At 37.7% G+C, this 26,847-nt stretch overlaps 1 protein-coding gene across 1 annotated transcript in view; it reads right to left on the reverse strand.

Annotated features, from left to right (window-relative positions):
* Positions 1 to 26,847, reverse strand: part of LOC124275257 (tyrosine-protein phosphatase Lar-like) — a 168,005-nt gene that overhangs the window by 136,578 nt on the left and 4,580 nt on the right. The window lies entirely within an intron of this gene.

Below are 26,847 nucleotides of genomic sequence, written 5' to 3' on the forward strand. Positions count from 1 at the left end.
ATTATTCAATTAGGGAGATGTGTTTAAAAGTCAGAGTTGGCAGGAAGTAGGTGAATGATTCAAGGTGTCACAACTGTTCATAACGTCACTCAAAGTGAGATAGATCAAATATATATACAAAGACAGGCCAAAGTATCCCAAGATACTTACATAGGTCTAAGTGAGTGAGTTAAGTTTTACGCCACTTTTGACAATATTCCAGATATATTGTGGTGGGGGACATCAGAAATGGGCTTCACACATTGTGCCCATGTGGGGAATCGAACCTGGGTCTTCGTCGTGACGAGCGAACGCCTTAACCACAAGGCTACCCCATCTCCCATGTAGATCTAAAATGTAATCTCATATCTGTCCTGCAAAGCAATATTGACTGTAGCAGGTCCGTTTCAATGTAGGGCAGAGAAAAGATTGTCCGAGAGCTAAGTGCACTTTGATTGGTTGAATGGATCTCCAGTGATGCAAGACAAAGATATACACCTCATAAGGACTTAGAAGTAAAAGGACACCTGTTCATTTTAGATTTTCAGATGCTGACTGTAGTTATTTATATAAAAGAATCAAGTCTTCTTTAGAATAGCATAGTTTTTACAATCTTCAGTGTTGCATTGTTTTCTACATGACGATAAAACCGCACCAAACTCTTGTCTTGTAACGAAGTGATCTTTAAACATTTCCAGTTATATATGCAAAATAAATAACCAGCTGAATGAACACGTAACACTTGACTCGGACAAGAACATTAATATCGGGCAGTCACATTCAGCCTGGTTCATTCAAAAACAGCCTGACCAATGCAATGCATAATATTATCAGTGTAATCTATAAGGTCCTCTTAGCAAGAAAAACTGATTGATCAAGCAGGAGATTACGAGCACCCTAAGCCACTTGACGCACCTCGAGGAGGGATTATGCTCTTGATAAAGAACATTAGCCATACTTTACACTGACAAACTACCATGCATAAAGTCCTCCTGGGACGCGCCACTGGAGCCACTAGTGGGATGGTCTTGGTTGCTTGCCAATATGGAGGGAAATTTGAATACAAAACACACAAATATACAACAAAAAATGTCCAGAAATAAGAAATAACTTTTATCTGTTGACGATAATGAGACAAGGTCAAGCGGCCATGTTCTGACAGAGGAAAACTTGAACACAAAATGACCTAAGGATGTGAGTATTTACAGAAATGAAAAACATGTTTCTCTTTATCAAAGATAACAGCAAAGGCCGGGTGTAAATGAACGACTAAAGACTGATAGTTTTGCCTGTAAATACTTCAGAAGAATTAGACTTTGAAGCTCCTGATAACAGAGACAAAGATTATGTAGGAAATGGTAGCCATTGGTATCTGAAACGTGTGGCAATGAGGGACGATATCTCCAAGTTTGGGTTGGATGGTTTAAAAGCTTGAAGAATGAGTTTTGAATGGTGCCATGTCCATTTGCAGGACAGTAATCAACTAAAAAACTAGACTGTATGATTCTTTTTCACTTCCAACCTTTCACAATGCCCTTCTATGCATGCTTAAATAATGCAATCTCCCTCGACAAGAAATTTAACAACTTCTTAAGTTGACTGGCTAAATTCAAGTCCCAAATAAATTAAGGTAGGATAGCAACCGGTTCCATTATCTAACTGGTGACCTGGGTCTTGTTCCACACAATACTTCCATACTGAGAAAGAGACTTACAAGTCAAAGCACTACAACCTGTTTGTGGAACAGTGTTCTGATAACGGTGAAGACTGAGGTCCAGTAATGATTGGCTCAACTGACAAGACAGAATGACATCAATATGATTTACATACGAGACACTGAGCTGAAAGCCGGGCTCGGGAACAACGAACATCCCCTATACATGAGCTTCACACAGCAATAACCACACCCACCCTTGCTGACCCTGACGATTGAACCATGAGGATATCCAATGCATACATCAAGTAATTATCCACTGACACATGGCAGACATTGGACACATGGGTCAGACATGGAAACCAAACCGCAATGGATTAAGGCTCTTGATTAATTAGTTATTAGTTCTCTTCGGTCAGAGGCTGTGTTGGCCGTTGTGTGTTCAAAGATTTGACTTGAGCATTCTGCAATAATGATCTGGGTATTCAATAATAATGATTTGTTGCTGCACGGGTCTGCTTATCTAGGCAGTTATAATACCTTAATACATCACATGGGACTGTTATCAGGCGAGATTGGACCTATTGTTTTCAGAATGGCATATGTTCCGGGCACAGCAGGCTAATCTCCATGGGTCATGATAATTGTCAACTGAGTCAGAGCATCATGTATTATTTTCCACTGTCAGGACTTATCAGTGTTAACTGTTGCACTTTCTTCAGCTTCTCCCTTGGTAGCGCCTAGTTGCAAAATGTCTCCATTTGTTGTAGGCCAATCACGGATTTGATGCATACAAATAGTAGTCACCTATCAACTCATTTTCGGCTTGGAAGCCTGGTAGCAACTTTAACACGAACTGTTGAAACAAATGATGTATGTTAAGTGAGTGAGTGAGTTTAGTTTTACGCCACACTCAGCAATATTCCAGCTATATGGCGGCGGTCTGTAAATAATCGAATCTGGACCAGACAATCCAGTGATCAACAGCATGAGCATCGATCTGCACAATTGGGAACCAATGACATGTGCCAACCGAGTCAGCGAGCCTGACCACCCGATCCCGTTAGTCACCTTTTACAACAAGGATAGTCGCCTTTTGTGGCAAGCATGGGTTGCTGAAGACCTACTCTACCCGGATCTTCAAGGGTCGATGTATGTTTAGATATACATAGAGACTCTAGTTACTGAGGAAACAACACTGCCATGATGATTACTGTTATCAAGGTCTATATTACTCACCATGGAAGGACATCATTTGTTTGCTAACCCAGAAAGGAATACATCTGGAAATATTTTACTGGGAGATATACAATCCAGATTCATTGGTTTCACTGTGATTAGTATCTAAAATTGAATATTACTTTCAAAAAGAATCTTCACAAAATGAGGCATATTGATACTTTCAACCGTTTCTGGATGCTTTAAGCCAGATTCTCCAGGTAAACAAACATAATCAATATCATAGAAGCCAAGGGTTGATAAAACCTATTTCTTTCTCGACATGAGTTCAAACCTCAACTCAAGTTTATATTTGTTTATATAGTTTGCAATAAAATGTTCAACAACCCAGACACTATTCATCCATTAAAACCTTTTGCAGATTCTTTTGGTCACATCCCTCACTTGGGAGTTCCTTTAGATTAGCACGAGGGTCTGGAATGCAGTATTGATCTCATCAAGCCTCTATGCATCGATGCATACAAATTTCATCATTAAGTACCAACTGACCAGTTCTCCTCATTAGTTTATCGGTCCAGTACTCAAACTTTCCAGCCTGCACATAATTATCATTACTCTAGCCTTACGTCAGAAACTATCAAACTCATTCATCTTGGCAGTGGTCCAGAAAATCTCGGAAAATCTTTGGCAAAGGTTAAGCCTTATGATGACAATTTCATGCAATCTGATCGTATCAGGAATTCAAATGCCTTGCCTTGCAGGTCTGATTGTAAAATTTCACTACCAGACGATTTGTTCTCGGATCAACTGAAATGTCATTAGGCGTCTATAAGCTGAATGTATCATGCAATAATCAAGGTAAACTGTTTGAATCTCTCGTCAGAGCAACTCACTTCTGTTCATATCTACATTCCACTTATAGACCAGGGATCGTAACTCCCATATTCTAACATAGATAAAGACAGTCATAGCGTTAAGATCGCTTTGTGCAAGGGGGTCCAGAGCAATAACGATATAACTGCATATACCTTAGTAGTTTTTCCTTTCATCAAGCAGCAGATTTTGGCTGCCATGTTACCAAGTTCAAGTTCATTTGTGTAAATCCTGAAACCTTTACTTCCATATCATCTCAATTTCACAAAGAAATGGACGTGTTTGAAATCTTGCTGAAACAAAGATCAATTTCCAAATCAAGATGTGCAAAAAATGAATATGTCATCCCGGCCATTTCCTACTGAACCTTTACAAAGCTTGGTCAAATCAATAAAAACTCAACACTGGACTCCGATGTAATCAAAATCCAGATAGATTTTATCACGACCTTCCATGTCCTTTGGCAGTCTGCACACCAGGATCATAAACAAAAATAGATCAACACTGTCATCTAATGCAAATCAGGAAATAGGTAAAAGATTAGAAAACAGAATTCCCAGACTCTGTTACACTTGCCCATCAACCAGGTTTCCAACTGTTTCACCAATACCGGTGCTTTTCAGAGCCCAGTGGTGATTTTATTTCCTTGGTCACTAGCAGTTGTCAGATGCAATTGCCATGGCAACGATTCTAATCCATCTCAAGGTCTAGTAAGACCTAAATTGTGTTTTGGGGCATTGATCCCACTATCAGCTGGCAAGATCTCAACCACAATCAGTTGTGTGGACGATATGTTGTGTGAACGTATGTAGCTGACGGACAGGTACACCAACGCAACACGAGACCGGGATCTCCTCAGGGCAGATCAACAGGAGCCATTGATTTGGAAGATTTGGAAACAATGATGCCGCAACTGGAACCAGATGCATATTTCAATACCGACTTCCTTCTCTCGTACCAGCATCAAACACATTAGGGCAGCAAAAAGTAAATGCCAAAGTACGCTTATTTGCAAGACGTGATTTCAGGTTCCGGACGAGGCATTGATTTACATAATACAGAAACCAAAATTTCTGGGCAGTCTCCTACTTCTAAAAGATGTTCTTGCAGCTTATGATAAAATGGCAACCTAATTTTTGAGTTGGGACTTATTTGGAGTCTGTGGGCAGTTTAAGATGAAATTAGACTGATGGTTATTTGTCATGTATAAGTAATTGAATTGGGTTCTATGACACTTTTTGCAATACCTTAGCCATTTCAATGTCAGTGATACAAATTACCGGCTTGACTTCATGTAGCCATTCATGGGGGAATCAAACCTGATATCTTTGCCATCAATAACAAACACTTCAGCCACAACAATTCAACAAGAAGCAATTTTCACAGAAATGAATTAATTGAACTGATATCATGCAACATGGCTGTTGTGCTCTTGTACTGTATAAATATAATTAAGGAGCAGTTCATTGCCAAAAGAGTAACAAAAATAAGGTGCTGCAATTAGTTTCTATTCAACTTCAAGTCAAACTTTCAAGAATACTGCATTAAAAATATCACATGAAAAGTTTATACACAATGTATTTTCTTGACTTGCATTAATGAGTGCGTGGAAAGTGAGCATTTAAAACCTTGTCTAAAATCAGAGTTCAGATAACAGCGAGTATGGTTCCCAGATATCCCAGGCGATAATTGATGAGTTTAGATTTAAAACCCTAAGGACAACCAATGAAACTTCAATAATAACTAAATAAATGAATTTTTTTTTACTCTTCAACTTATTTTGGAATTAACTACTCTCTTGCTGCTGTCAGCTTAGGCTGGCGTTCCATAGAATTCCACTGTGGGAACATCGCCTAGCAACAAAACAAGGCCTGATGAAGTCAAAGGGGGTACCCATGAGTGAACTATTCTTCTATGTGTTGCCTTTTGCAAGAAAATAATATGTTATATCACATTCCATGTGATGTTTTCAAATAAAAGCCTGCCACAACCATCATAGTCCCATGTTCGGTGGTATCACATCAAAGATAGGTAGGCTTCCATGCATAAAGTATTGATTCTCTACTTCCCATTGGAAGATAAACCTCTTTCCCTGAGTTTCATCTCAGTTAATCTATTTTGTTTTGAGCAACACTGGGCTACATAAGCATTGAATCATTCACTTCTCGCCGTTCTACGATTCACCACCACCAGAACCTCATGTATCATTACGCCAAGACCATCCATGAAATTTTGAAACACAACATGTTGTAAAAAGCTGGCGGCAAACTCTTCTCTGAGTAATGATTCAGTCTAAAGATCTAGGATCTAGGATTCATTACCCGTCACACTTTAATTCAATACTGGCTGCACATGTTAATCAGTCAGACTCTGGCAGCTACCAGACCTGAACAGGACTTTCCACTCTCCGATCATATGCCTGTAAGCATTCAGCCAATCATAGCATTTGTAACATCTTTTCAGCCAATCACATCAAAGGGTTCTAGTTTTGAAATCAAAGAAAATAAGGAAAAGGTTTTCCCGGTTTTAGCGTTGAACAGACAGTTTGAGTCTCTGAATCCACCAAAAAGATGTTCGTCATGATGAAAGGCCTTCTGCCACATGACCTTGAAACATCAAGAAAAGCTGTCTCTGTTAACTCTGAGCAGTCTTTGATAAACTTAATGGAAGTAGGACAATATGGAGTCGCTGACCCTGTTAATATGCACCAACATTCAAATTGGATGGGCATTCTCTAGTGGCATGGCATCGTGCAGTTTTAGAGGTGCACCTCCTATCTTCATCCCTTCAGAGGAGTTGGGCCATCTATGGGTGGTTATAGCTAAGTGGGGCTGACAGATCATATATGATTCACGTAACAAGATTTCTCACCTTTAGGAAAGACTTAACTTCAAACTGTATATGTTTAACCCTTTTTATGACAACTGTAGTCATCACTGATTTTCTGTGATCCATTCATACAATTTTCACTGCAATGCCAAATGGAATCGGCAGACAATCAAGACTACATTTGGAAATCTTCCTCCATGCTGCCAAGGAATTAAATTTCATGGTTCTGATAAAACTTTAGGGAAATTATCTATTGTCAACAGATGTCTAAGCTGTGTGGTAAAGAAAGTAACAGCTAAATAGTGCAAAGGTTAAAATGAAAACACTGACAAAGAAAAAGACAACTTGGCTACTTCTTTCAAGAAGAAAAACACGAAGGAATCCTTCAAAGATCCAAATCTGCTGGCCTGGAAACCAGAGCCTGGAGGTAGTCAGCTAACAAGTAACAACAACATGATTACTGTCACATGGCAGGGTCACCTTGCGGCTATCTCGCTGACCAAGGGAAGACATAATTACAGCCATCTTCAAGCAGCTTCCAGGGAAATATTTCAAACATTATTTATTTGTTTGCTTCATGCATCCAAAGTGTTTTCACAAAGTATCAGCCTTTGCAGAATAGAATGGAATCGTGCACATGTTCTTGCATGTTGCAGAACATGGAAGTCATCCAACAAACATACTTAAAACTGCTTATGAACTTTACGTCCAGTTACATGGTTGCGATCTGGAAATAATTGAGTCTCCACCAGACAATCCTATGATGAGCATCGATCTAACCAATATGATGTCTTGTCAACCAAGTCTGAAGATCAATCTAATCATTGAAGGAACAGCATTTTTACCATGGCACTTTCCTCTAATTATGTCTTATACAAAATTAAAACCAGTCTCTCCTCAGATACAAAAATGCTAATGAAATATTCATACATATCTAGTTCCATGTAGGCTCACATTGAAGTATGTACAACAGTCTTCAACCTTCATCCCAAGACATCATTAAAATTTGCATAATTTAGAAAAAAAGGAAGGATTCAGATACTTTTTTATCACATGATATGAAACAGGAAATGGCGGTTGGACAGCAGCAATATTGGATGACGGTACCATCATTTAAAGAAAATGAACAGCCTGCGCCATTTGATCTAAGAATGTAAATGTACGAGTAAGTTGGGTCTGATGCCATTGTGAACACTTCCAATTATATCATGGAGTGTCAGCATATTGAAGAACCCAGGTTGGTTGGATTTTTGGTTTGTTGATTAACGCCACACTCAGCAATATTCCTGCTATATGGTGGCGGGGTGTAAATAATCAAGTCTGGACCAGACAATCCAGTGATCAACAGCATAAGCATCGATCTATGCAACTGGGATACGATGACATGTGTCAACCAGGTCAGCAAGCCTGACCACCCGATCCCGTTAGTCACCTCTTACAAGCATGGGTTGCTGAAGATCAATTCTAACCCGAATCTTCACGGGTTCATGTTGCAGATCTCAGATGTTTTTTTGTTTTGTGAAATCCATGAACTGACAAGCCTGAAAGCATAAGTCGGGTGTAATAAAACCCCACACATCACACATACCCAAGGGATGCAACTCTGCACAGCAAGGTGCAGCTCTTTACACCATTTCTGGGCTACAGGTAAAATTAGGCTGAGCAAAAATATTTGGAACTGTCACTGACTGTACCCATCAAACAAATGTCTCTGCATTTCTGCTGAGCTCTGCCCAGAGAATAAGAACAAAAAACACAAAGATGCCCAAGAACAGACACAGTTCAACCACACACAAGGACCATTTGCAATGTTAGCACTCTACTTCAAGCTATAATCAACATCAGCATCAGCAAAGGTCACACATTGTTCAGTAAGAGACAACTTTCTGCGTGTGGTGCAAGTCAGTCCTGTTTCCAGCCAAGCCCTGAGGCTAGTGTTACCTTCATCCTTCAGTACAAGAGAAGACTTGCCATTTGCTCATGACACAGCTATAGGATACTAGGTATAACACACCTTTAGGAGTATAGAATATGGATTGCTCATGATACAGCTATAGGATAAGAGGTATAACATACCTTTAGGAGTATAGAATATGCATTGCTCATGACACAGCTATAGGATAAGAGATATAACATACCTTTAGGAGTATAGAATATGCATTGCTCATGACACAGCCATAGGATAAGAGCTATAACATACCTTTAGGAGTATAGGATAAGAAAGAGGTATATAATACTTTTAGGAGTATAGAATATGCATTGCTCATGACCAGCTATAGGAAAAGAGGTATAACATACCTTTAGGAGTATAGAATATGCACTGCTCATGACCCAGCTATAGGATCCAAGGTATGACATATGTACACATTTCTTGGGACACAACTATGAGAAGCAAATATGTATTTCCAATAACACTGCTAAGGATGCCTTGGAAAAATGTGTTTCTATATGCAGTCATATTTTAACTTCAAATGTAGGCAGAGGGAGGGGCATCACAAACAATTCCACCTGTAATCCATATGCCTCTAAGTCAAAATCATCATCTGAAGTTGTTGTGCAAGAATTATAACACAAGATATGATTCAGCTTTAATGGTACTGCAATTCCTTATCCCATGATAAAGGAAGAAAAAGTGAATGTTCTAGAGTTGGGGAGTTCGGGGAGAAGGGAGTTGGAAGAGGGGGAGAAGAAGCAGGAAGGGGCGGGGGAGCATTTAGACGGATGAGATGGGGTGACTGGACAACGCAGTCATCCAGAATATATAGATTTACTCCCAAAATGACTCTGACATGGCATTTACAAAGCCAATAATGACACGGGTTAAACTGCTTCTGAATAAATGTTGATAGGGCACACAAGCTGCACAGCTAGTCTTGAATGTCATTCTTAATAAATGAACTTCACATCAATTATTCCACTTTGGAGTGCTCATAAATGTTCGTAATTTCACTGGAAAAATCATATCAATATCACAAATTCAATAACATACATACATTATTTATCATTCAAAGGAACCATGTGACTGATTGGTGTGCTTTGCCCTTAAAATATGATGATTCAAAGATTCATTTCCAAGAAGTCTTCAATACTAATTTCAACCCAAACAAGGCCTCTTTCTTCAAAGAAAAATAAGCGAACTTCACCTTGCTATTCACCTCTAGCTTAATCTTTTCTCCAATCCTTCCGAACAGATTATGCCTAATAATACAGATCTATTTCTGCAAGATGATCAAAAGACCCCTCTTTTTAATAACCACATAACTGAGGACCCCCTGCAGATCCGTGTGGTCAGATCCCCTGAAAGAAGACATAAACTGGCTATACATTTTAACGTGGAGGAAAATTAATCCTATTTTCACAACATAATGATTTTGATTGTTCCTTTTCATGACATGGTAATAAAAACAATAATTTTATTTGCCTAGAGAAAACATTTTGGAATCGATATAAGACAAAACCATGAACTAAGTAACTTCACAATGTCTGTACGCGATTCAAACACCAATGACAAGATATTGATTCGCATATTGATTTTTTCCGTACTTTGTTGGAAATATTCTTGAAAATTTCCGCAACATACTCTCACCTCTTAGGGTCAAAATTATACCACTGTATACGTAGTATACAAGACTCACGTCAAACAACAGGAGAAATCGTTAGCTCAGAAATGTTAGCTTCAGGATCATATTACTGTTGACGTGTAATTCACAATCGCCAAATCTTCAATATCCGTTTCCACTGCACAAATTTAACAAAGTCTGGATGCAACTGAAGCAGGTTTCAAAAGATGATACTTTGTCACCCAAAATTCAACAGCAGAATCAATTCCAAAATTTCAGATAATACATATTCCTACAACTAGTGCTGTATCAAATTCCAAATAACCCTGTCCAGCCATGGATTGATGTTTTAACTACCAGCTACCCACACATCAATCATATTTTTAATAAATATGGACGCCCGGCAGGCCCGCAGGAGTCCTTATCATCATAATTAGGAATATTAACATCAGATTCACAACACGCACAAGCTGTTTAGCTCTGTGAAGATCAATTTCGAAATGTACAACTGATTGATCTGGAAGTGTTCAGTATGTAATCAATTGACACCCTGTTTTTCTATGAGCTGCATGTCGGGAAATAGTGTTCCAAATTAATAAGCTATTTCCGAAGCTAATGGGACCATGTTTCTACTGACAGTTGTTGGCTGACACTGACACAGGGCCGGATACAGATGTAAGGATAACTTATTTTACCATAAAAACTGTTTACCCCGGACCTCATATTTATAAGAATACTCATTTCACTCACACATCATTTATAGAGTGAGTGAGTGAGTGAGTGAGTGAGTGAGAGAGTGAGAGAGAGAGAGAGAGAGAGAGAGAGAGAGAGAGAGAGAGAGAAGAAGAAAAGAAGAAAGAAAGACAGACAGAGAGAAAATAATTTTATGCAACTTTTAGCAATATTCCAGCCAAATATCACAGTGGGGAGACATCAGAAATGGGCTTCACACATTGCACTATTTGGGGAATCAAACCTGTATCTTCTTTGAATCACTGGGCTACCCCACCACCTCCTATTTACATCAATATTCAATACCACCCAATACAATAAAGGCCAGGCCAGGTTTCTCCAATCTTACTTCTTACATTACATCCTCTAGTCGTTCAAACAAAAACTGAAACAAATAATTTATGTTGAGAGTCCTGAGGGAAACAAAAAAACATGCCAATTTGAATCTATAAATTTATCAAGTCATAGAATGTAGCTTCCATGTCTTTTCCCATTAAGGGATACACTGAGAGTTTGGGGTATCAATTAGCGACTTTCTTCATCGAATGTTGGACTCCCACGTCAATCTTCCCAGACAGCAGTTCATATTCTCTCCACTCTTTTTACAGAGATGGCAGCTTTTTTTCTTAGATGCACTTCCATGTATTTTCCCTATAAAGATACACTGAGAGTTTGGGGCAACAATTAGAAACTTTCTTCATCGAATGTTGGACTCCCACGTCTATCTTCCCAGACAGCAGTTATCATATTCTCTCCACTCTTTCTACAGTGTTATTTTGATCAGTCAAGCATTAGTAACAAGGAAACTATACAATGGGAACTGTGGTATGCAACAACATAAATGTACGATTATTTGGAAATGATAGCTTAACAGTTAGATCTTTGTCAAGAGTTCAGATGAAAAAAAGCTTGTCTTGTATTAAATAATGATTATGTTCTCAAATGATCCAAATACACAGAATCCATTCTCAGATTTAAGATCCCCATAAGAACTGAATAAAAAATAAATTTTAGTTTAGACTCTGACAGTGACAACTGATGAAGAGCCTGGTGTTGTACTTGTCTCCTGTACCACCATACAGCGTTAAGACCTAAAGCAGATAATTAATGTGTTCTCGAAAGCTTGACATATCAGATGGTCTCAGCTAAATCCTGCCTGTGGAAAAATGGGATGTGTCTAGGTGAGATTTATGAAGCAGAGACGTTCTTGGCCACCTGAAAGGTGTGAATGTCCCCAGTGTGAACAGATGAAGTGTGTAATGGTGGACAAATGTGGCCCTTCAGGACACAAGGCTCACAATCCATCATACACTCTAACAATATAACTAGTCAGCAATTTTAGTTAACCCGATGAAGTCAACAATTTCAGATATCCCGATGAAGTCAACAATTTCAGCTATCCCGATGAAGCCGATGAAGTCAACAATTTCAGATATCCCGATGAAGTCAACATTTCAGCTATCCCGATGAAGTCAACAATTTCAGATATTCATGAAGTCAACAATTTCAGATATTGATGAAGTCAACAATTTCAGATATCCCGATGAAGTCAACAATTTCAGATATCCCGATGAAGTCAACAATTTCAGATATCCCGATGAAGTCAACAATTTCCCGATGAAGTCAACAATTTCAGATATCCCGATGAAGTCAACAATTTCAGATATTGATGAAGTCAACAACAGATATTGATATTTCAGATGTCCTGAACAATTCAGATATCCCAACAATTTCAGCTATCCCGATGAAGTGAACAATTTCAGCTATCCCGATGAAGTCAACAATTTCAGCTATTCAGATGAAGTCAACAATTTCAGATATCCCGATGAAGTCAACATTTCAGATATTGATGAAGACAGCTATTTCAGCTGTCCCGATCAAGTCAACATTTTCAGTCATCCTGATCAAATCAACAATTTCAACTATCCCGATCAAGACTATGTCAGCTAACCCTATTCTGATTTTACAAAAACCAATGAATTGTTTTTTTCACTGTAACAGTCTTTCTATTCTGAATTTTACATTATAATACATTGTATTGATGAAATATATGGATCGGAACAGATACTTTATATGTAACAAATGGTATATGCAAATTTGTAACAGATGTTATTCTCAGATAAATCACATACTTACACTATCTATATTTATTGAACTGATCATCCGTGATAGTGTCGGCCATGATATACTGATATACTACAGGTATTAGACTCAATTTACTTCAAGTACAATCCCTGATGTATTTGTAAATGAATCAAGACATGTCCGAACACAGACCCCAGACAGCTGGCATGACCACTCTGACAGTCTACCGAGACAAGTCACCCGAGGGACATGCTCCTGGACAAATCCTTCATGCCACATCAATACACCAGCTCCCACTGACTCTCTATACAACACACTTGTATACAACTGGCAGGAATGTGGCATTCAACTGGGGTAGGGAATGATAGGCATCGGATCAGTCATGAAATTATGTCAACAAGGGTATGATAAGTACTAGGGTAGCTGAAGTGAAGAGGAGACAAGAAATACAGGGTGGAGCGGTGATCAGGATGTCTAGACAAGATGGCTTCAGGGCTTGTCACAGAGGAGCAGCTGGGTGGGGTGTTAGATCTTCTGTTGTGAAATGTTCAGTTCACTTCATTTGAAGTATTGAGGCTCTTACAGTTGGACAGAAGGCAAACAGAACGCTTAATATACATCACAAGGCTATATATTAATCGTAATACTTTTCATCTCACTATTTATTGATGGATATATCATGATAATGATCACTTATCTGTTCTGTTCTTTCATGTTTGCACATTATATTTACTTCTAATTATTTTTAGCATTTGTAAATGTTTTTTATACATTTACTTGAACAATGTAAAAATGTGAATTCGTCAAATCTAATATGAACATGTTACTCACTAGCTTAGGTACTTTTTGTATGATTATTTTTTATTTGAGAACTGGAATAAGGACTAAAGAACAGACATTATCTTCTTATGCTAATTTTTTATTTGACTTATTTTCCATGTGAGATGGAATAAATGGGAAAAGATTGATAGGAGAGAGGTTATAATAGGATTGGTGTGGTCTTGTGAAGGGTGCGAGAAGTGGATGGACCAGTTAGCTGGAGGGGGTTCCAGCTCAAGAGGTCAGGGATAAGGATTAGATCACCCCAAGTGGGTGAAGGAGACAAGCCCTGAATAGTTTACTTTGATGTGATACAAGTACCTATGCTGATAGTAACTTGAACCGTCATCTCGCATTGTTCACTAAAAGATGATTTCACAAAAATGGACAAACATTGAATTAAAATTAAAATTCAAAGTACCTTTCTCTTTGATCCAATAAACTGATTCAAAACAGATAATTATCAATATTTCTTAAACAGAACTGAATATTTTCTTTGAACAAAGAGTCCTATAAAACCTGATGCCATGGCACTGCGGCCTGACAAAGCGGTTTACGTGGCAGGAACTGTGGGAGTAGCTTGTCGTGGGTCTACTGTGTCAAGAGTTTGGAGGCATGTGGGCGGACAGACATTGACACGTACAGCGTCTAGTTATACTATGCATCCACAGTACATCCACTCACACAGACAAACCCTTGTGGCCTACACTTCCGTAATTACTGCAACATATGTAAGCTGACATTTCACGTTATCATCCAACGCACAGATTAAACAAGTTCCTACTTGTCATAAAAAACATGGGAACACTAGTATTTCATTCACAACTAGAACCTGGCATTTTCAAAATCTAAATTATGAAATCCTGTTCCACAGGCAGCAAGGCACTAGTGACATTTAAGGACCGAGTTGAGTTGTCCAAATTTAAAATAGCCCAACTGAACTGCACTTTAACCATTCCAATGAAACTGGATTTTGTTTAGAGAATAATTGCTCAATTATTGATATAATGACTTCAAATTCACTGGTACTTAACTCGTGAACACAGTACAAAGTTGGCACAACAAAGATGGTGTATTTATAGGACTCTGATCAGGCCATAGTTAACTACTATCAACATATAGGGCTATTCAAGATGGCCGTGCCAGAGGACATATGTATTTGCCAAAAAGTTACTTGTGTTTTCTCTTGTTTTATAATTTGACTGAAATACTGACATATTTCCAGCAAACCTGCACTGTTAGTAATCTACCAGATCATATTAATGATAAAATTATTGATTCTGTATTACCCTGACAAAACAGTTTTGCTAGGCTAATGTAATACCCTGTAATTATGATAATGTATCCAATTCCAGAATTTTGTGGAATTTTCTTAATCTTGTGGATTGCTGTACAGTTTTACATATGATTGTTATTTTGTAAAGGGGAGGTCTTTTATTTAGGGTTTTATATGCCTTTTGACCAATCCCATTTATTCTGAAATAATATTGTGAAAACCATAAATGATATATCAGTCATGCATCATGACCACCTTTAGCACTGAACACCTCCACATTCCTCACTTGACTACTGTTATATACATGGGGAATGTTTACAGCCAGGTTGACCCAATTTCAGTCCCCAGGACATTGTACCCATCAAAACAATGCCACATTGTTTACACTGAAAGTAGTCCCAATCCCCTATTACAAAATCACAACCCAGATAATGAGGTACTGATTTGGCAAGGGATTAGTCAGTTTTTGTGGGTGGAAATCAGAGGCTCAGAGTGAAGCGGACAGGAAGAAAGACTCTGCATTAGGTGTCACAGTGTGTTGGGGGAAATTGAAAACTTGGGGAATTACCCTTATGTACTGTAATTGGGGCTTGTGAATGTGCTGTGTAAAGAGATACAATACTGTAAGGTACACACAGGTGAGAATGGGGACAATCAACAGCCAGGTGAAACAGCAGGTGGGAGAGGAGGAAGATGAGGGAATGAAGGAACGTAGGAAAGGAAGGTGTGGAGGTTTTTACGATGTTGCAGTTACAAACAGCCGAGGTGTGGGGCAGGTACCAAGAATGTGTGTCACATACCATAGTCGTGTGAAGAATGTGGGTAATTACGTATGGATATTGGGGAACCGAGGGGAGATGTTCGATGTCGTGAGTTAGTTACACATCACATCGACATTATGAGTGAGTGAGTGAGTTGGGTTTAATAGCTCTTTAAACAGTACCTCAGTACTCAGCTTGATAAGAGAGTAAATCCATAAGGAATGCAGGTTGTAGACATTTACCACTAAGGGGAAACTTAGGAAAAAAACCATGGTGCCAACAAACCTTATGTTAATCAGGAGGGATCTAGGATTCGAACCCATGAACATAGAATTCAATGCCTGAGACACACAAGGATGCTGGGCATTTTGTAGATTAACGATTAGACTCATAATATATATATATTAAATTTGGACAGTAAGAAATAATCCCACTTAAAATTAAATTTAGCCCCAGTGAGATTTAGAGATTCTGAACCTAATAAATGTAGACTTGCTTCATTTAGGGCCTCAGCTTTGCAGAAAGGGCTTGCAGAAAATATTGTTGTTCTGGGACTTTAAGGAAGACTGACCATTTTGAAGCATCTCCAAAGATGAAAGAAAGTCCAAGCATGCAAGAGGATACTTAGGATATTTCAGAGATACTAAATGAGATATATCAATTAATACATAGCAAGATGTCCAGCTAATGTCCAGCTAATGCTGCTTTATCATACCACACATCACTGCCTGTCAGCTTAATGTGCAATTAACGTCCCAGTGGTGGAGGCCTTGAGAATTGGTGAAAATAATGACCATGGTTTCGGTGCTCCAAGGATCATTATCAAAGGAATACTGGATTCAAACCCATGGTACCGGATCTTACCAGCGGGGATACAACTCAAGATAACATGGGGCAACCATAAGTATCTGTAAATTTTCCAACAAAGATGGGTGACGGAAGAAGGCCGCAGAAGTCAGGAGATGCATTCCAACACAATTGATGAACGGTGTGAAAGATGTTTAGTATTGATAGGTACATATATTACCTTCATTAATGTCAGAATTTCTCCACATTTACATGTGTCGTGAACAAGTCAATCAGCTTGTGACACCAGTGTAAACCAGCCCATAGCCAAGGGCTAGTACAAAGTCGTAAGTACTACCAAATGCTGTTTGACAATCTCAAGATGTCAAAGCAAGCTTCACATCTTACTAGTAACTTGTCCAATAAAATTTCATAATCCAATACATACACATATTGTTGATATATTCCCATCACAAAAACAACATCAAAAAGCATATCCCCAAAAATGCTTAGAAGTTTAAAGCAGAAGGTTTTTTTATTGAGTCTTTGGAGGGTGACTGGAATATCTAAGCATAAATATTTGCACTTACGTTATAAAAGTTGTCTATGGACTAGACTATAGCTGACTGACTGACTGAGTTTTGGTTTTTCCTTAAGCTGCATTATAAAAAAATTCCAAACATCTTTTAGAATATGGTTTTACAAATATTCCAGCAACATCACGGCGGTCATGTAAGTGCAAATAAAAAATAGCAAATTAATTAAATCTTTGTTGATTGTGTCTCTGTGTGTTGAACACAAGTTGTAGCTGATGAACCTGGGAAGCATTAACACTGACACTTTGTAGCAGCTGATGAACCTGGGAAGCATTAACACTGACACTTTGTAGCGTCTCCTCTACTGGCACTGCCTGTATATAATATACCATCAACCAAACAAGGCTACCTTGGTACCATACATGACACATTATCATGGCATCCACTAACATACAGCCAATTAAACCTCCCATTACACAACACATTTCTCTTTCATTTCTTTTTCTTCAAATGCATATCTCTGACAGTTAACCAGATTTTCTCCTTCTGGACAGGACTGAATTATCTGCACGCATTCCACTCAAGGTGCATCCCAACACCAGCCAACAAGAAGAAGAATATCCTGTAGAACTACCTCCTTCTTTTCACAAAGACAATCCACCTCCTTAATATAAAGTACATTAGCATTTCAAGGTGTTAATCACTGGCAGTACAAATCCTTTGTCAGGTAAACAAACGGCTGGTCACTTTCCCCAGGCCAGGGTAATGGCCCCTGGCCAAAGAATAATGAGATCATCCCTAAGTTCAAGGGTGTCATGTGATATGTACCTGGGACTGCAGTCATTCAAGCACTTGTCAATGTCACAAAATCCCTGGGGGCATAGGGCAAAGGTCATAGATGACTGGGACCACATGTACCATGTTTTCACATCATTTAGTTTAAGATTATTTGTTTGTCCAGCATGACGTAACATGTATTGGTAGGAATGTAGTAGTTACCATGGAAACAGCTTGCAGATTATACAACTTACTTGGAGTGAGACAGCATCTCTAAAACAGTCAACTACAGCAAACAATGAGTTGATCCAGGACGGCCTGATTACATTTATCTTTTTCTAATTAACAAGGAAAACTACTATGGTGAATAAGATGGGTTTTAATCATTTTTAGCACTAATCAAATCAAATATTGGCAGGGAAAATCAAGAAGGCCCTTCACACATTGAATCAATTATGGGTATTGAACCAGGGTCTTCAGTGCGACAAGCAAACACTTTAACCACTGGGCTTAGTTGAAACCAACAGTGGCGTATAACCCAAGGGTTTAGACTGATTGGGTGATAGCACCTCGGATGCATGCCTGTCCTGTTTACTCCAGCTAAATGTTAGAATTATTAATGTCAATAGTCCTCCCTTCCCTTATGCAGACAAAATCATAGTTTCAAAGAACTGCTTATGTCACAAACGTGTTTACAATTTTCTGTAGCTTAAATCTCAGTCATGTTTGGGCATCAAAGCTCAGTTTGTTGAGGATAAATGATGCAAGTGTAAGATTTGTTCTCATTTTAACAGACGAATATTATTTTTCAAGAACACACTGTTATTTAAGTTGACACACCTGAAAAGAAATGCCTTCTGTAAATAGCTAATGCCTACAAACTTGGCATGTAAGTCTTGTGCATAATAAATAGCATTAATTCATGTTCTTTGAAAAAGGCTTTGTTAAAACATATGAAACTTGTGTGAATATTTTCTGAAAAAGCATGTACAGTCCACTAAAAAGCAACACAATGGTGGTCAAAGAAAATGTTTTCTCTTCCAAAGTAACCCAACCCAAATGCCTACCCACTTTACAAAATAATACACAAAATGTTATCGTTCACAAAAAGGAAACATAATCCATTTTTCATATGGGGGACATGAAAATATTTTCAAAATGCTAAATAAAACAGAAACTCACCTTTCATAATTAGAGACCGATCTAAAAATGGACTGTATACATTTTGACAATAAAATAAACCCACAAGTTTCAATTATATGAAACAACTGTTTCAATAATGTTCGGCTTCAAAATATCAACCACCATAATAGGTTTTCACATAAATGTACTCCAAAAGAAAGGTGAAGGTCACTTGACTCTTTCATATGACAGATTAACATCAGAAATATGAAAGAATTGGGTGAAAGATTTTTTCCTTTCTTCAGTTGTATATATATTTCATATTTTTTCAACATTTATGACTCAGTTGCTTCATTACAATCTATGATGTCATGTCAAATATATCTGAGATTACACACAGTACGAACACAGATTACAATACCAACGTGACACACATTTCAAAAAGATTTCTACGTCATGCCTCATTACAAGGATGATGTTGAAAAAATCATCATTTGTATTAAAAGGCAAGCATGCACACCTCACTGGCTCCATCTTTGACTTTCATCTTTATGGCGATAATTGTGTACACCCCAGCTGATGGGACTTTACTATTGACGAAAGCTGACAAGCTGAATGTATTGTCACAGTTGGATCATGTAAACTTTTAAAAAGACCCATTTGCAAACCAGGTTATTTGGATGAGAGACAGTTGCATAGAAGGGGGTGCTTTTTGTGTGTGTTGGATCCTCACACTGGTGATCCCATCATGACCGGAATGTCAGGAACGTAGACAGAACGGAGAGAGTCAAACAACCAAACTATAAAATTAAGGGGAGACAACTCTTTCCTTTGCAATTGGAAAGTCAAATCAAATTAGACATATTTTTTAATTATACATTTCACAATGGTGAGAGAAGTTACAACTTATTTGTTTTAAACAATCCTGACTATATTTCAGTATATCAGTTAACGACAATTGCAATTCACTGCATTAGTCCCTAGGATACTTTGTGCTTTGTCAAAATAGCAATGCATCACATCGTTTTGATCAAAATGCTCAAAATGTTTGAAAAATATACTAACAGCCCTGTCACTGGATTTATCACCCTGGCTATTTCAAAGTCAGATGTAGCAACAACTCCACCAAAACAAACCATAACCTCCTTCTGACGGATAAATGTTTATCTTTTGATGTGGATAGCAAATTGTGAGCATAATGAAGTGAGTTAATTGGACCAATGGAGGTTTTCATATCCGGAGATGGCTGGAGAAACACATCTTGTCAAACACACAGTGTTTACTCTGATGGAGATCCCGAGTCTCGCTGTGTGCAATAACAAAATGAAGCCGTCATCATGCGTACTGACACTCTGAATCAGATTTGTTCAAAACCTTAATGATAATATGAACTTTAAAGAAAATTATGTGCCTGTTTGTCCATATATATATACATAAAAATGCCTGACATTTATAATTCTATTCAAAAGGAGGATCGATTCATATAAATATCACATTTATTTAGAAAAAGGTTGTATGTTGACAATATCATATTCATTATTGCCTTGATACTTATAGTATTATGCAAAGTCATCAGCTCATTCTGTAACAACACTGTTTATGTAGAGAAATGCCTGTGATAATCACTGGATTATCTGGTCTTGGGTACTACCCCACAAAGTGAGTGAGTGAGTTAAGTTTTACGCCGCTTTTAGCAATATTCCAGCAATATCACGGTGGGGGACACCAGAAATGGGCTTCACACATTGTACCCATGTGGGGAATCGAACCCGGGTCTTCAGCGTGACAAGCGTGAACGCTTAAACCACTAGGCTACCCCACCGCCCAAGTGATTTCAGCATTACAACAATTGTTAGACTAGGATAAAGAATAGAAGTTACAATCACCTTTACACTACGATCATTCTGTGGAACGGATTCCTGACTCAATTATTTACAGACAGTGGTCATTTAGTTGGAACACTGAGTTCAGTATCACACTAACAAACAAAATACTGTCACACTTTCATAATTTTTATTGCCAACACAAACCATTGAATGAACCATTACCTATTTTATTTTCAACAGAAACCCATTCTGAACACTGTGAAGCAAGCGTCCTATCATTAATAGTATCAGCTTAAGGACGTTTAGTTGTATGTACCGAGTTGCTTACATTGCGATACAGTATCCCTGACCATGTGTATCCATAGCTGACAAAGGATTAAGCATTTCTTCCATGGCAGAGAGGTACTGAATCGGACAGGCATAACATGACAGAACAAAAATACAGATCAGCGACCGAGCGAGACCGAAGTTGGTTATACTTGTTTCAGGTCAAGGGTCGTTCTGCTAGTATTTTTTTTCTATAGTAGATACTTTAATTCAAGTGCCATTGACGAGATGGCTTCATTCATCTGACATGTTTTACAAGCTGGGAAGGTTAGATACCTGGCTTTAATGTAGTAAACATCTTAGGTATTTTCTCAGGATCTTTTTAGCTGAGTCAGCAAATAACTCCCATTCATAGTAAATACTTATACATGTCAGTTTTAGTGAATTGCTACCACAAGTTTAATACACACTATTATCACAGTATGTAGTGTAAAATATGGCTATAACTTACATTTTCGAACAACAGTTGACAATACATATAAAAATCTTTATTCTGACTAAAGTTAGTCATGTCTTTCCTGATTATTTTGTAATCATACTTCTGTGATGGTGCCTTATTTGATTTCATTTGTAATCATTAGCAATATGGAAGTTGAAAATCAATAGCTATTTTCCGACATTCACGTTTAGGCCAGACATATTGTAAAGCAACTCGTGAATAATACAAGACCTTGCAGATAATATCTTCCGAAAAATAAATATGTTTCGAATTCTAGTTAAAATACACCTTACAAAGAGAACAACAGAAAAGGTATCAAATTCCTACATCAATAAAAGAAAGTACTTTAATTTTATATAATTATTTTTTTTTGAGTTCACAACTACTTCATTATTTATAGCAATATAACAGTCACATAAAGAATAGCTGCTGCTGAAACTACAACCACTTTGCCAATTACACCTATCTACAATTGCAAGTATTACTTACTAATGCTGTTAAGAGATGTACAAACTCTATTAACACAAAGTATACATTACATTACAACTATCATCCATCTCTTTCTTTCTGGTGTAGTACTTATGATAGAAAAAATATTATACAATATTGACATTTACTTGGTTATACCAACAGTGGTTCCGGGGTGGAATCGGTCCACAGCGACCTGTGTTTACTTTACAGGTTGATTAAATGAATGGGTTGGCAGTAACCTGTGACTGTGTAACAAGGTGACCAAACGAACCAGCGACTGGGTTCAGTAACAGGGTCAGTGGGGTGTCATGACAACCAACTGCATGGAAATGTGGCGGTTTATCTTGTCCTTACTTAATGATATATACTACTCACGAGACGTTAAAGAACACGTGATTGTATGACTACAGTAAATGGGATATTTACTACAGTCAGATGGCAACATGAGTGAGTGAGTGTGGTTTTGTGTCGTGTTTAGCAATATTCCAGCAATATCACCACGGGGACACAAGACTTGGGAAATCAGTCAGTGAGTGAGTATGATTTTATGCCGCTTTCAGCAATATTCCAGCAATATCACATCCGGGAACCAGAAATGGGCTTCACACTTTACCCATGTGGAGAACTGAACCCAGGTCTTTGACATGACAAGCGAACGCTTTAACCACTAGGCTACCCCACTAACCCGATGGAAAAATGAAAAATCAGGCGTGACTTCTTTTTAGTATTATATATCGCTAAGTTTCATATTGCTGTGTACTGTTAAATTATTTCCATCATTACAATGCTGCAGCACCAAAATAGAAGGACAGGCATTATCTAAGCATAACGACGTACCCTGGGTGCTGTATTTGCAGATGCTCTGCTTATCAGCCCTACATTAGTCACAGTGTCCACCATCTGCTCCCATCTCATTACATTATCTTTAAGTCTTTTTCCCCACCACCACTGGAATCGTGGTAATTTTATATGGTGTTAATCTGATTCCAACGGCTGATTCTTTAAAGCAGATTTGATATTTTCCAAATCTAATTTATGAATTATTGTATCTGACGTAGGATATTTTCTTCCATTTCTCTCCTGACTTCATTTCATTACTTAACAGGTTTCTGCAGATCACTGTCAAATATATAGAATGTTTTCTCTTGAAATCCTCCAAACCATTCTGTTACCAATCCATATTTTTTTAACCACAAAAATTTAATCCAAGTTTTTGGGAAAGATTAATCATAAAAAATTTCATTAATTTTGCAATGGAAAGTTCAATGTTATGAAACCAGTGAGTAAACCAGGAATACAGAGTCGAAGGTTAGAGAGAGGTTGGCACCAAGTCTCAGTCTGATGCTGCCATGTTGTCCTTCTCCAACACCAGAGATGAAGCTGGTCAACTGGAGGACACAAATAAACCAATCTCTACCCCGGTATGGGGGATCACATTCCGGAATCTACACCTACCCATCGTCTGAAGGAAATCCCACACATGCTGCATTATTTCAAACTTTTTTGCATGGTTACATTTTGATTTAATCCCCAGATCTGCATTTGTGCTATTTTCAGAGCTAATTTGTGATCCTGAGGTGATACCTACAATGTAAAGTAACATGTTTACTCACATCAATAGAATGAGTTTTATATTTGTGACATGTATATTCAAATACATAAAGCTGACCACACACTTTTGATTTAGAATCAGTTAGTTAATTATCTTGATTTAACTTGCAAAAATGTATCTAATTTTATAAAAAACCATCCTGTAATATGAACACATGGGACATATTTCTGCAAAAGGTTGTCATCTGAGTCAACAATGACCAGTTTAGTTCAGAAACAAGATGGTGTGGGCCACTGGCCAGAGGAAACTAGAGCAGAGGTCATGAAAGGAGAGCTGATTTCATTTGGCAATAACCATACAAGCTGCCCCCATCTTCAGATTGATTGTCCATGGTTTTACGATGCAATCCTTTTCACCCAGTCGTATTTGCTGGCCCAAATCTCAGCTGATCCAATTTAGACTTCATTATATTTTGGGTTTGTGGACAAGATTACTGAACATACAAAACTTGATACATGGAAACTTCTCATCAATGGTCTCCTCACCCATCGTCAACTGCAGATTGGCAGTCGCTTATTACCGATTGTCCCTCATCAATTACTGATTGGTTGTAGTATTTTCGCAACCAACTGGGTTCAAGGGTTGACCATCTGCATTCAGCGAGAACTGTGCCTGGACAGTTCTGTTACAGTCATTCAGCAGTGAAGGAAATGTCAGATCATATTTCTTTATCTTTAATTTGGGGCTGGTTTAAATAAACACGGTTTTGAACGGAGCAACAATACACTAAGGAGAATGTGATGAGCAACGGTTAGCGAAAGAGATCTGTACCACAGTTAGGCAAACATATCTGCGGGACAGTTGTCCAGGATGCTGTTGTTCAAAACAACCTTCACACAAAGACTGTCGTAAGTTTATGTTAAAGTGTAGGAGTTACCATTACCTTAGTGCAAATATCGCTTTGTATAATCTACCCTAGATTGGGCCCTATTTCACAAAGCATTCTTAGCAGTAAGAAAAACATTACGACTGTTACACTACAATATCTGTGCGGACAGGAGCCTTGGAACATAGTTTTAACAAACAGATTTTACAAGGATGAATCTCATTATGACGTATGGTCAAAGAGTGAGACGATTCTGTATTTATGATTCTGTATTTTAAATTCTTTTCATGATCCTGCATTATTCTATTTTCTTTGTGTCATTTTGTGCACATTCACTAAGATTTGGCTTTCAAAATGAACAGTTAACACAACCATCTGTAACAATATTAGCCCCACAATATGCTTCACTGAAATGTCCAACCTTAGCTGGTATAGGACATTTTCTCTTTTATCAGTGTAATTCTTTGATAATCTCTGTGATGTAATTATGGATTAGGTGTTATCAATCATATCAAAAGACTTTGTTATCGGATAGCCCAACTATGCAATATTATCTGAGAGCCACAAACCTGTTAATCATTAATCACTCAAGGGTCAATAACAACACCAGACTCGTTGCCTTGTCCAATTAGCTAATTGTCGCTGACAACTGATTAAATCATGAAAGGAGTTCAGCTGTCAATAGCCAGGCTGTGATATTGATACTGCAATGTAAACTGGGATACGTTCCGCAATATGATACTGTTTGTCTGACAAATACTTCTTACAGATGAACCTAAAACATGGCATTTTGTTATTTCTCATATAATGAAGAACATTACACAAGTCTTTTAGGGATTCTACAACTGTGTCGGACAGATCATTTTTTTCTAAACTGAGAATGAAAAAACAAACACTATTAACACTTCAATATTAGGAACACTTTCACTTTTAAGTCATTTAACATCAATATTATATATTTTCATGCATTAAAGATTTAACAAGTTCTTTTATTGATACCTGAGTTTTGGTAACGATACCTTGGCATTTAATAAACTGCCCCCACTTGTGCTTAATTTCTCTCGACAAAAAGTGATAAAATCGTCAAATCATGTTTTGACCTTATTAACAGTACAAGTAATGCTGCTGCAAAGGTCAGAAGATAGAAGACGTCCTTATTCACTATAGGATTCACCCTCAATATCTGATATTAAGAAATGTGGAGTTTCATATTTCCGAAAGAAATGTTACACTGTGTGATACACTATGAATCTATGGCTGAAGCTGACTGTAGCGAAGTTATTGAATTTGAACTATCATTTGCTGGAGGAAAAATTAGTACTTGTGGTTTCAAGAATCGACATCATGTTATTTGTGCAGTATTTGGCAAACTCTCGTTCCTGATTTAAATTAATATTTTACTGTCTTCAGCACATTTTTACCATCTAAGAAATATCACGAAACACATCTTTATAACAGTAAATTGCCACCTACACTTTTGGTTTAACAACTTTGCATAAAAATAATCAAAGTAATGACAATAAAATCCAAATTTAAAAATCACATTTTATCTCACTGCTCCCACAAGGGATTTTTAATGCATTTTTTATTGCTCTTTGAAAAAGTTTTCCGTGTTAAGATATGAAAGTTTCAATTAGTCATTTCGAATATATTTCATAAAAATATAATAAGTTATCCATTATTTTTACAAAACTGAAAATCATCATAAATATTATTTTTTATTAACAAAAATAAAAATATTTCAGTGTTGCTATCAGCTGACTTTTTCAATTGTTGCAAGGTAGATAAGAAGCAGATGAAGCACTTCTGCAACAAAACGTCCTATCAGAATGGGGACAGTGCTATAAATTATGGTAGGACACTGCGATATCAGTATTGATCAGATGATATCGCTATGAAGTCAACCAAGAGATGATGGCCATCATCCAAGGAAAGACATTCACCAGTCTAAATATTACTGGTCAGATTTAAATCTTAGGCTTTTTACACACAGTAAAGCTTCCCCTGATGGCAACTGCCTCCACAACACATAATGCTCATACAGGCGTATTTACCTTGGTTTGCAAATATCTCTGTGGATAGTAAACAAACTAAGAGCCAAGAAGGTGGACATGTTGTTGGGGAAATAGCAGGAGACATGGTTACGAAGAAGAACAACTGCATTTCGCTATTTGCTTCTTGGGCATAGTAGATGGCAGATATGTTGCAAATGATTTGAGTTTCTACCATCTGAGATCAAATTTGTCTTCATTAATGAATACTCTTTGCGTCAGCTTGTTTAAAGCGTTGACGGAAAATTTGGTGTTTCTTACGAATTTGAAATGAGGCTCCTGAGCCAATGATGTCATTCTGGACTATTTTCATAAGGGAATTGCAAA

Source organism: Haliotis rubra, unplaced genomic scaffold (assembly GCF_003918875.1).
Source record: "Haliotis rubra isolate DU_JTF1 unplaced genomic scaffold, ASM391887v1 Scf2, whole genome shotgun sequence".
NCBI classification, from domain to species: domain Eukaryota; kingdom Metazoa; phylum Mollusca; class Gastropoda; order Lepetellida; family Haliotidae; genus Haliotis; species Haliotis rubra.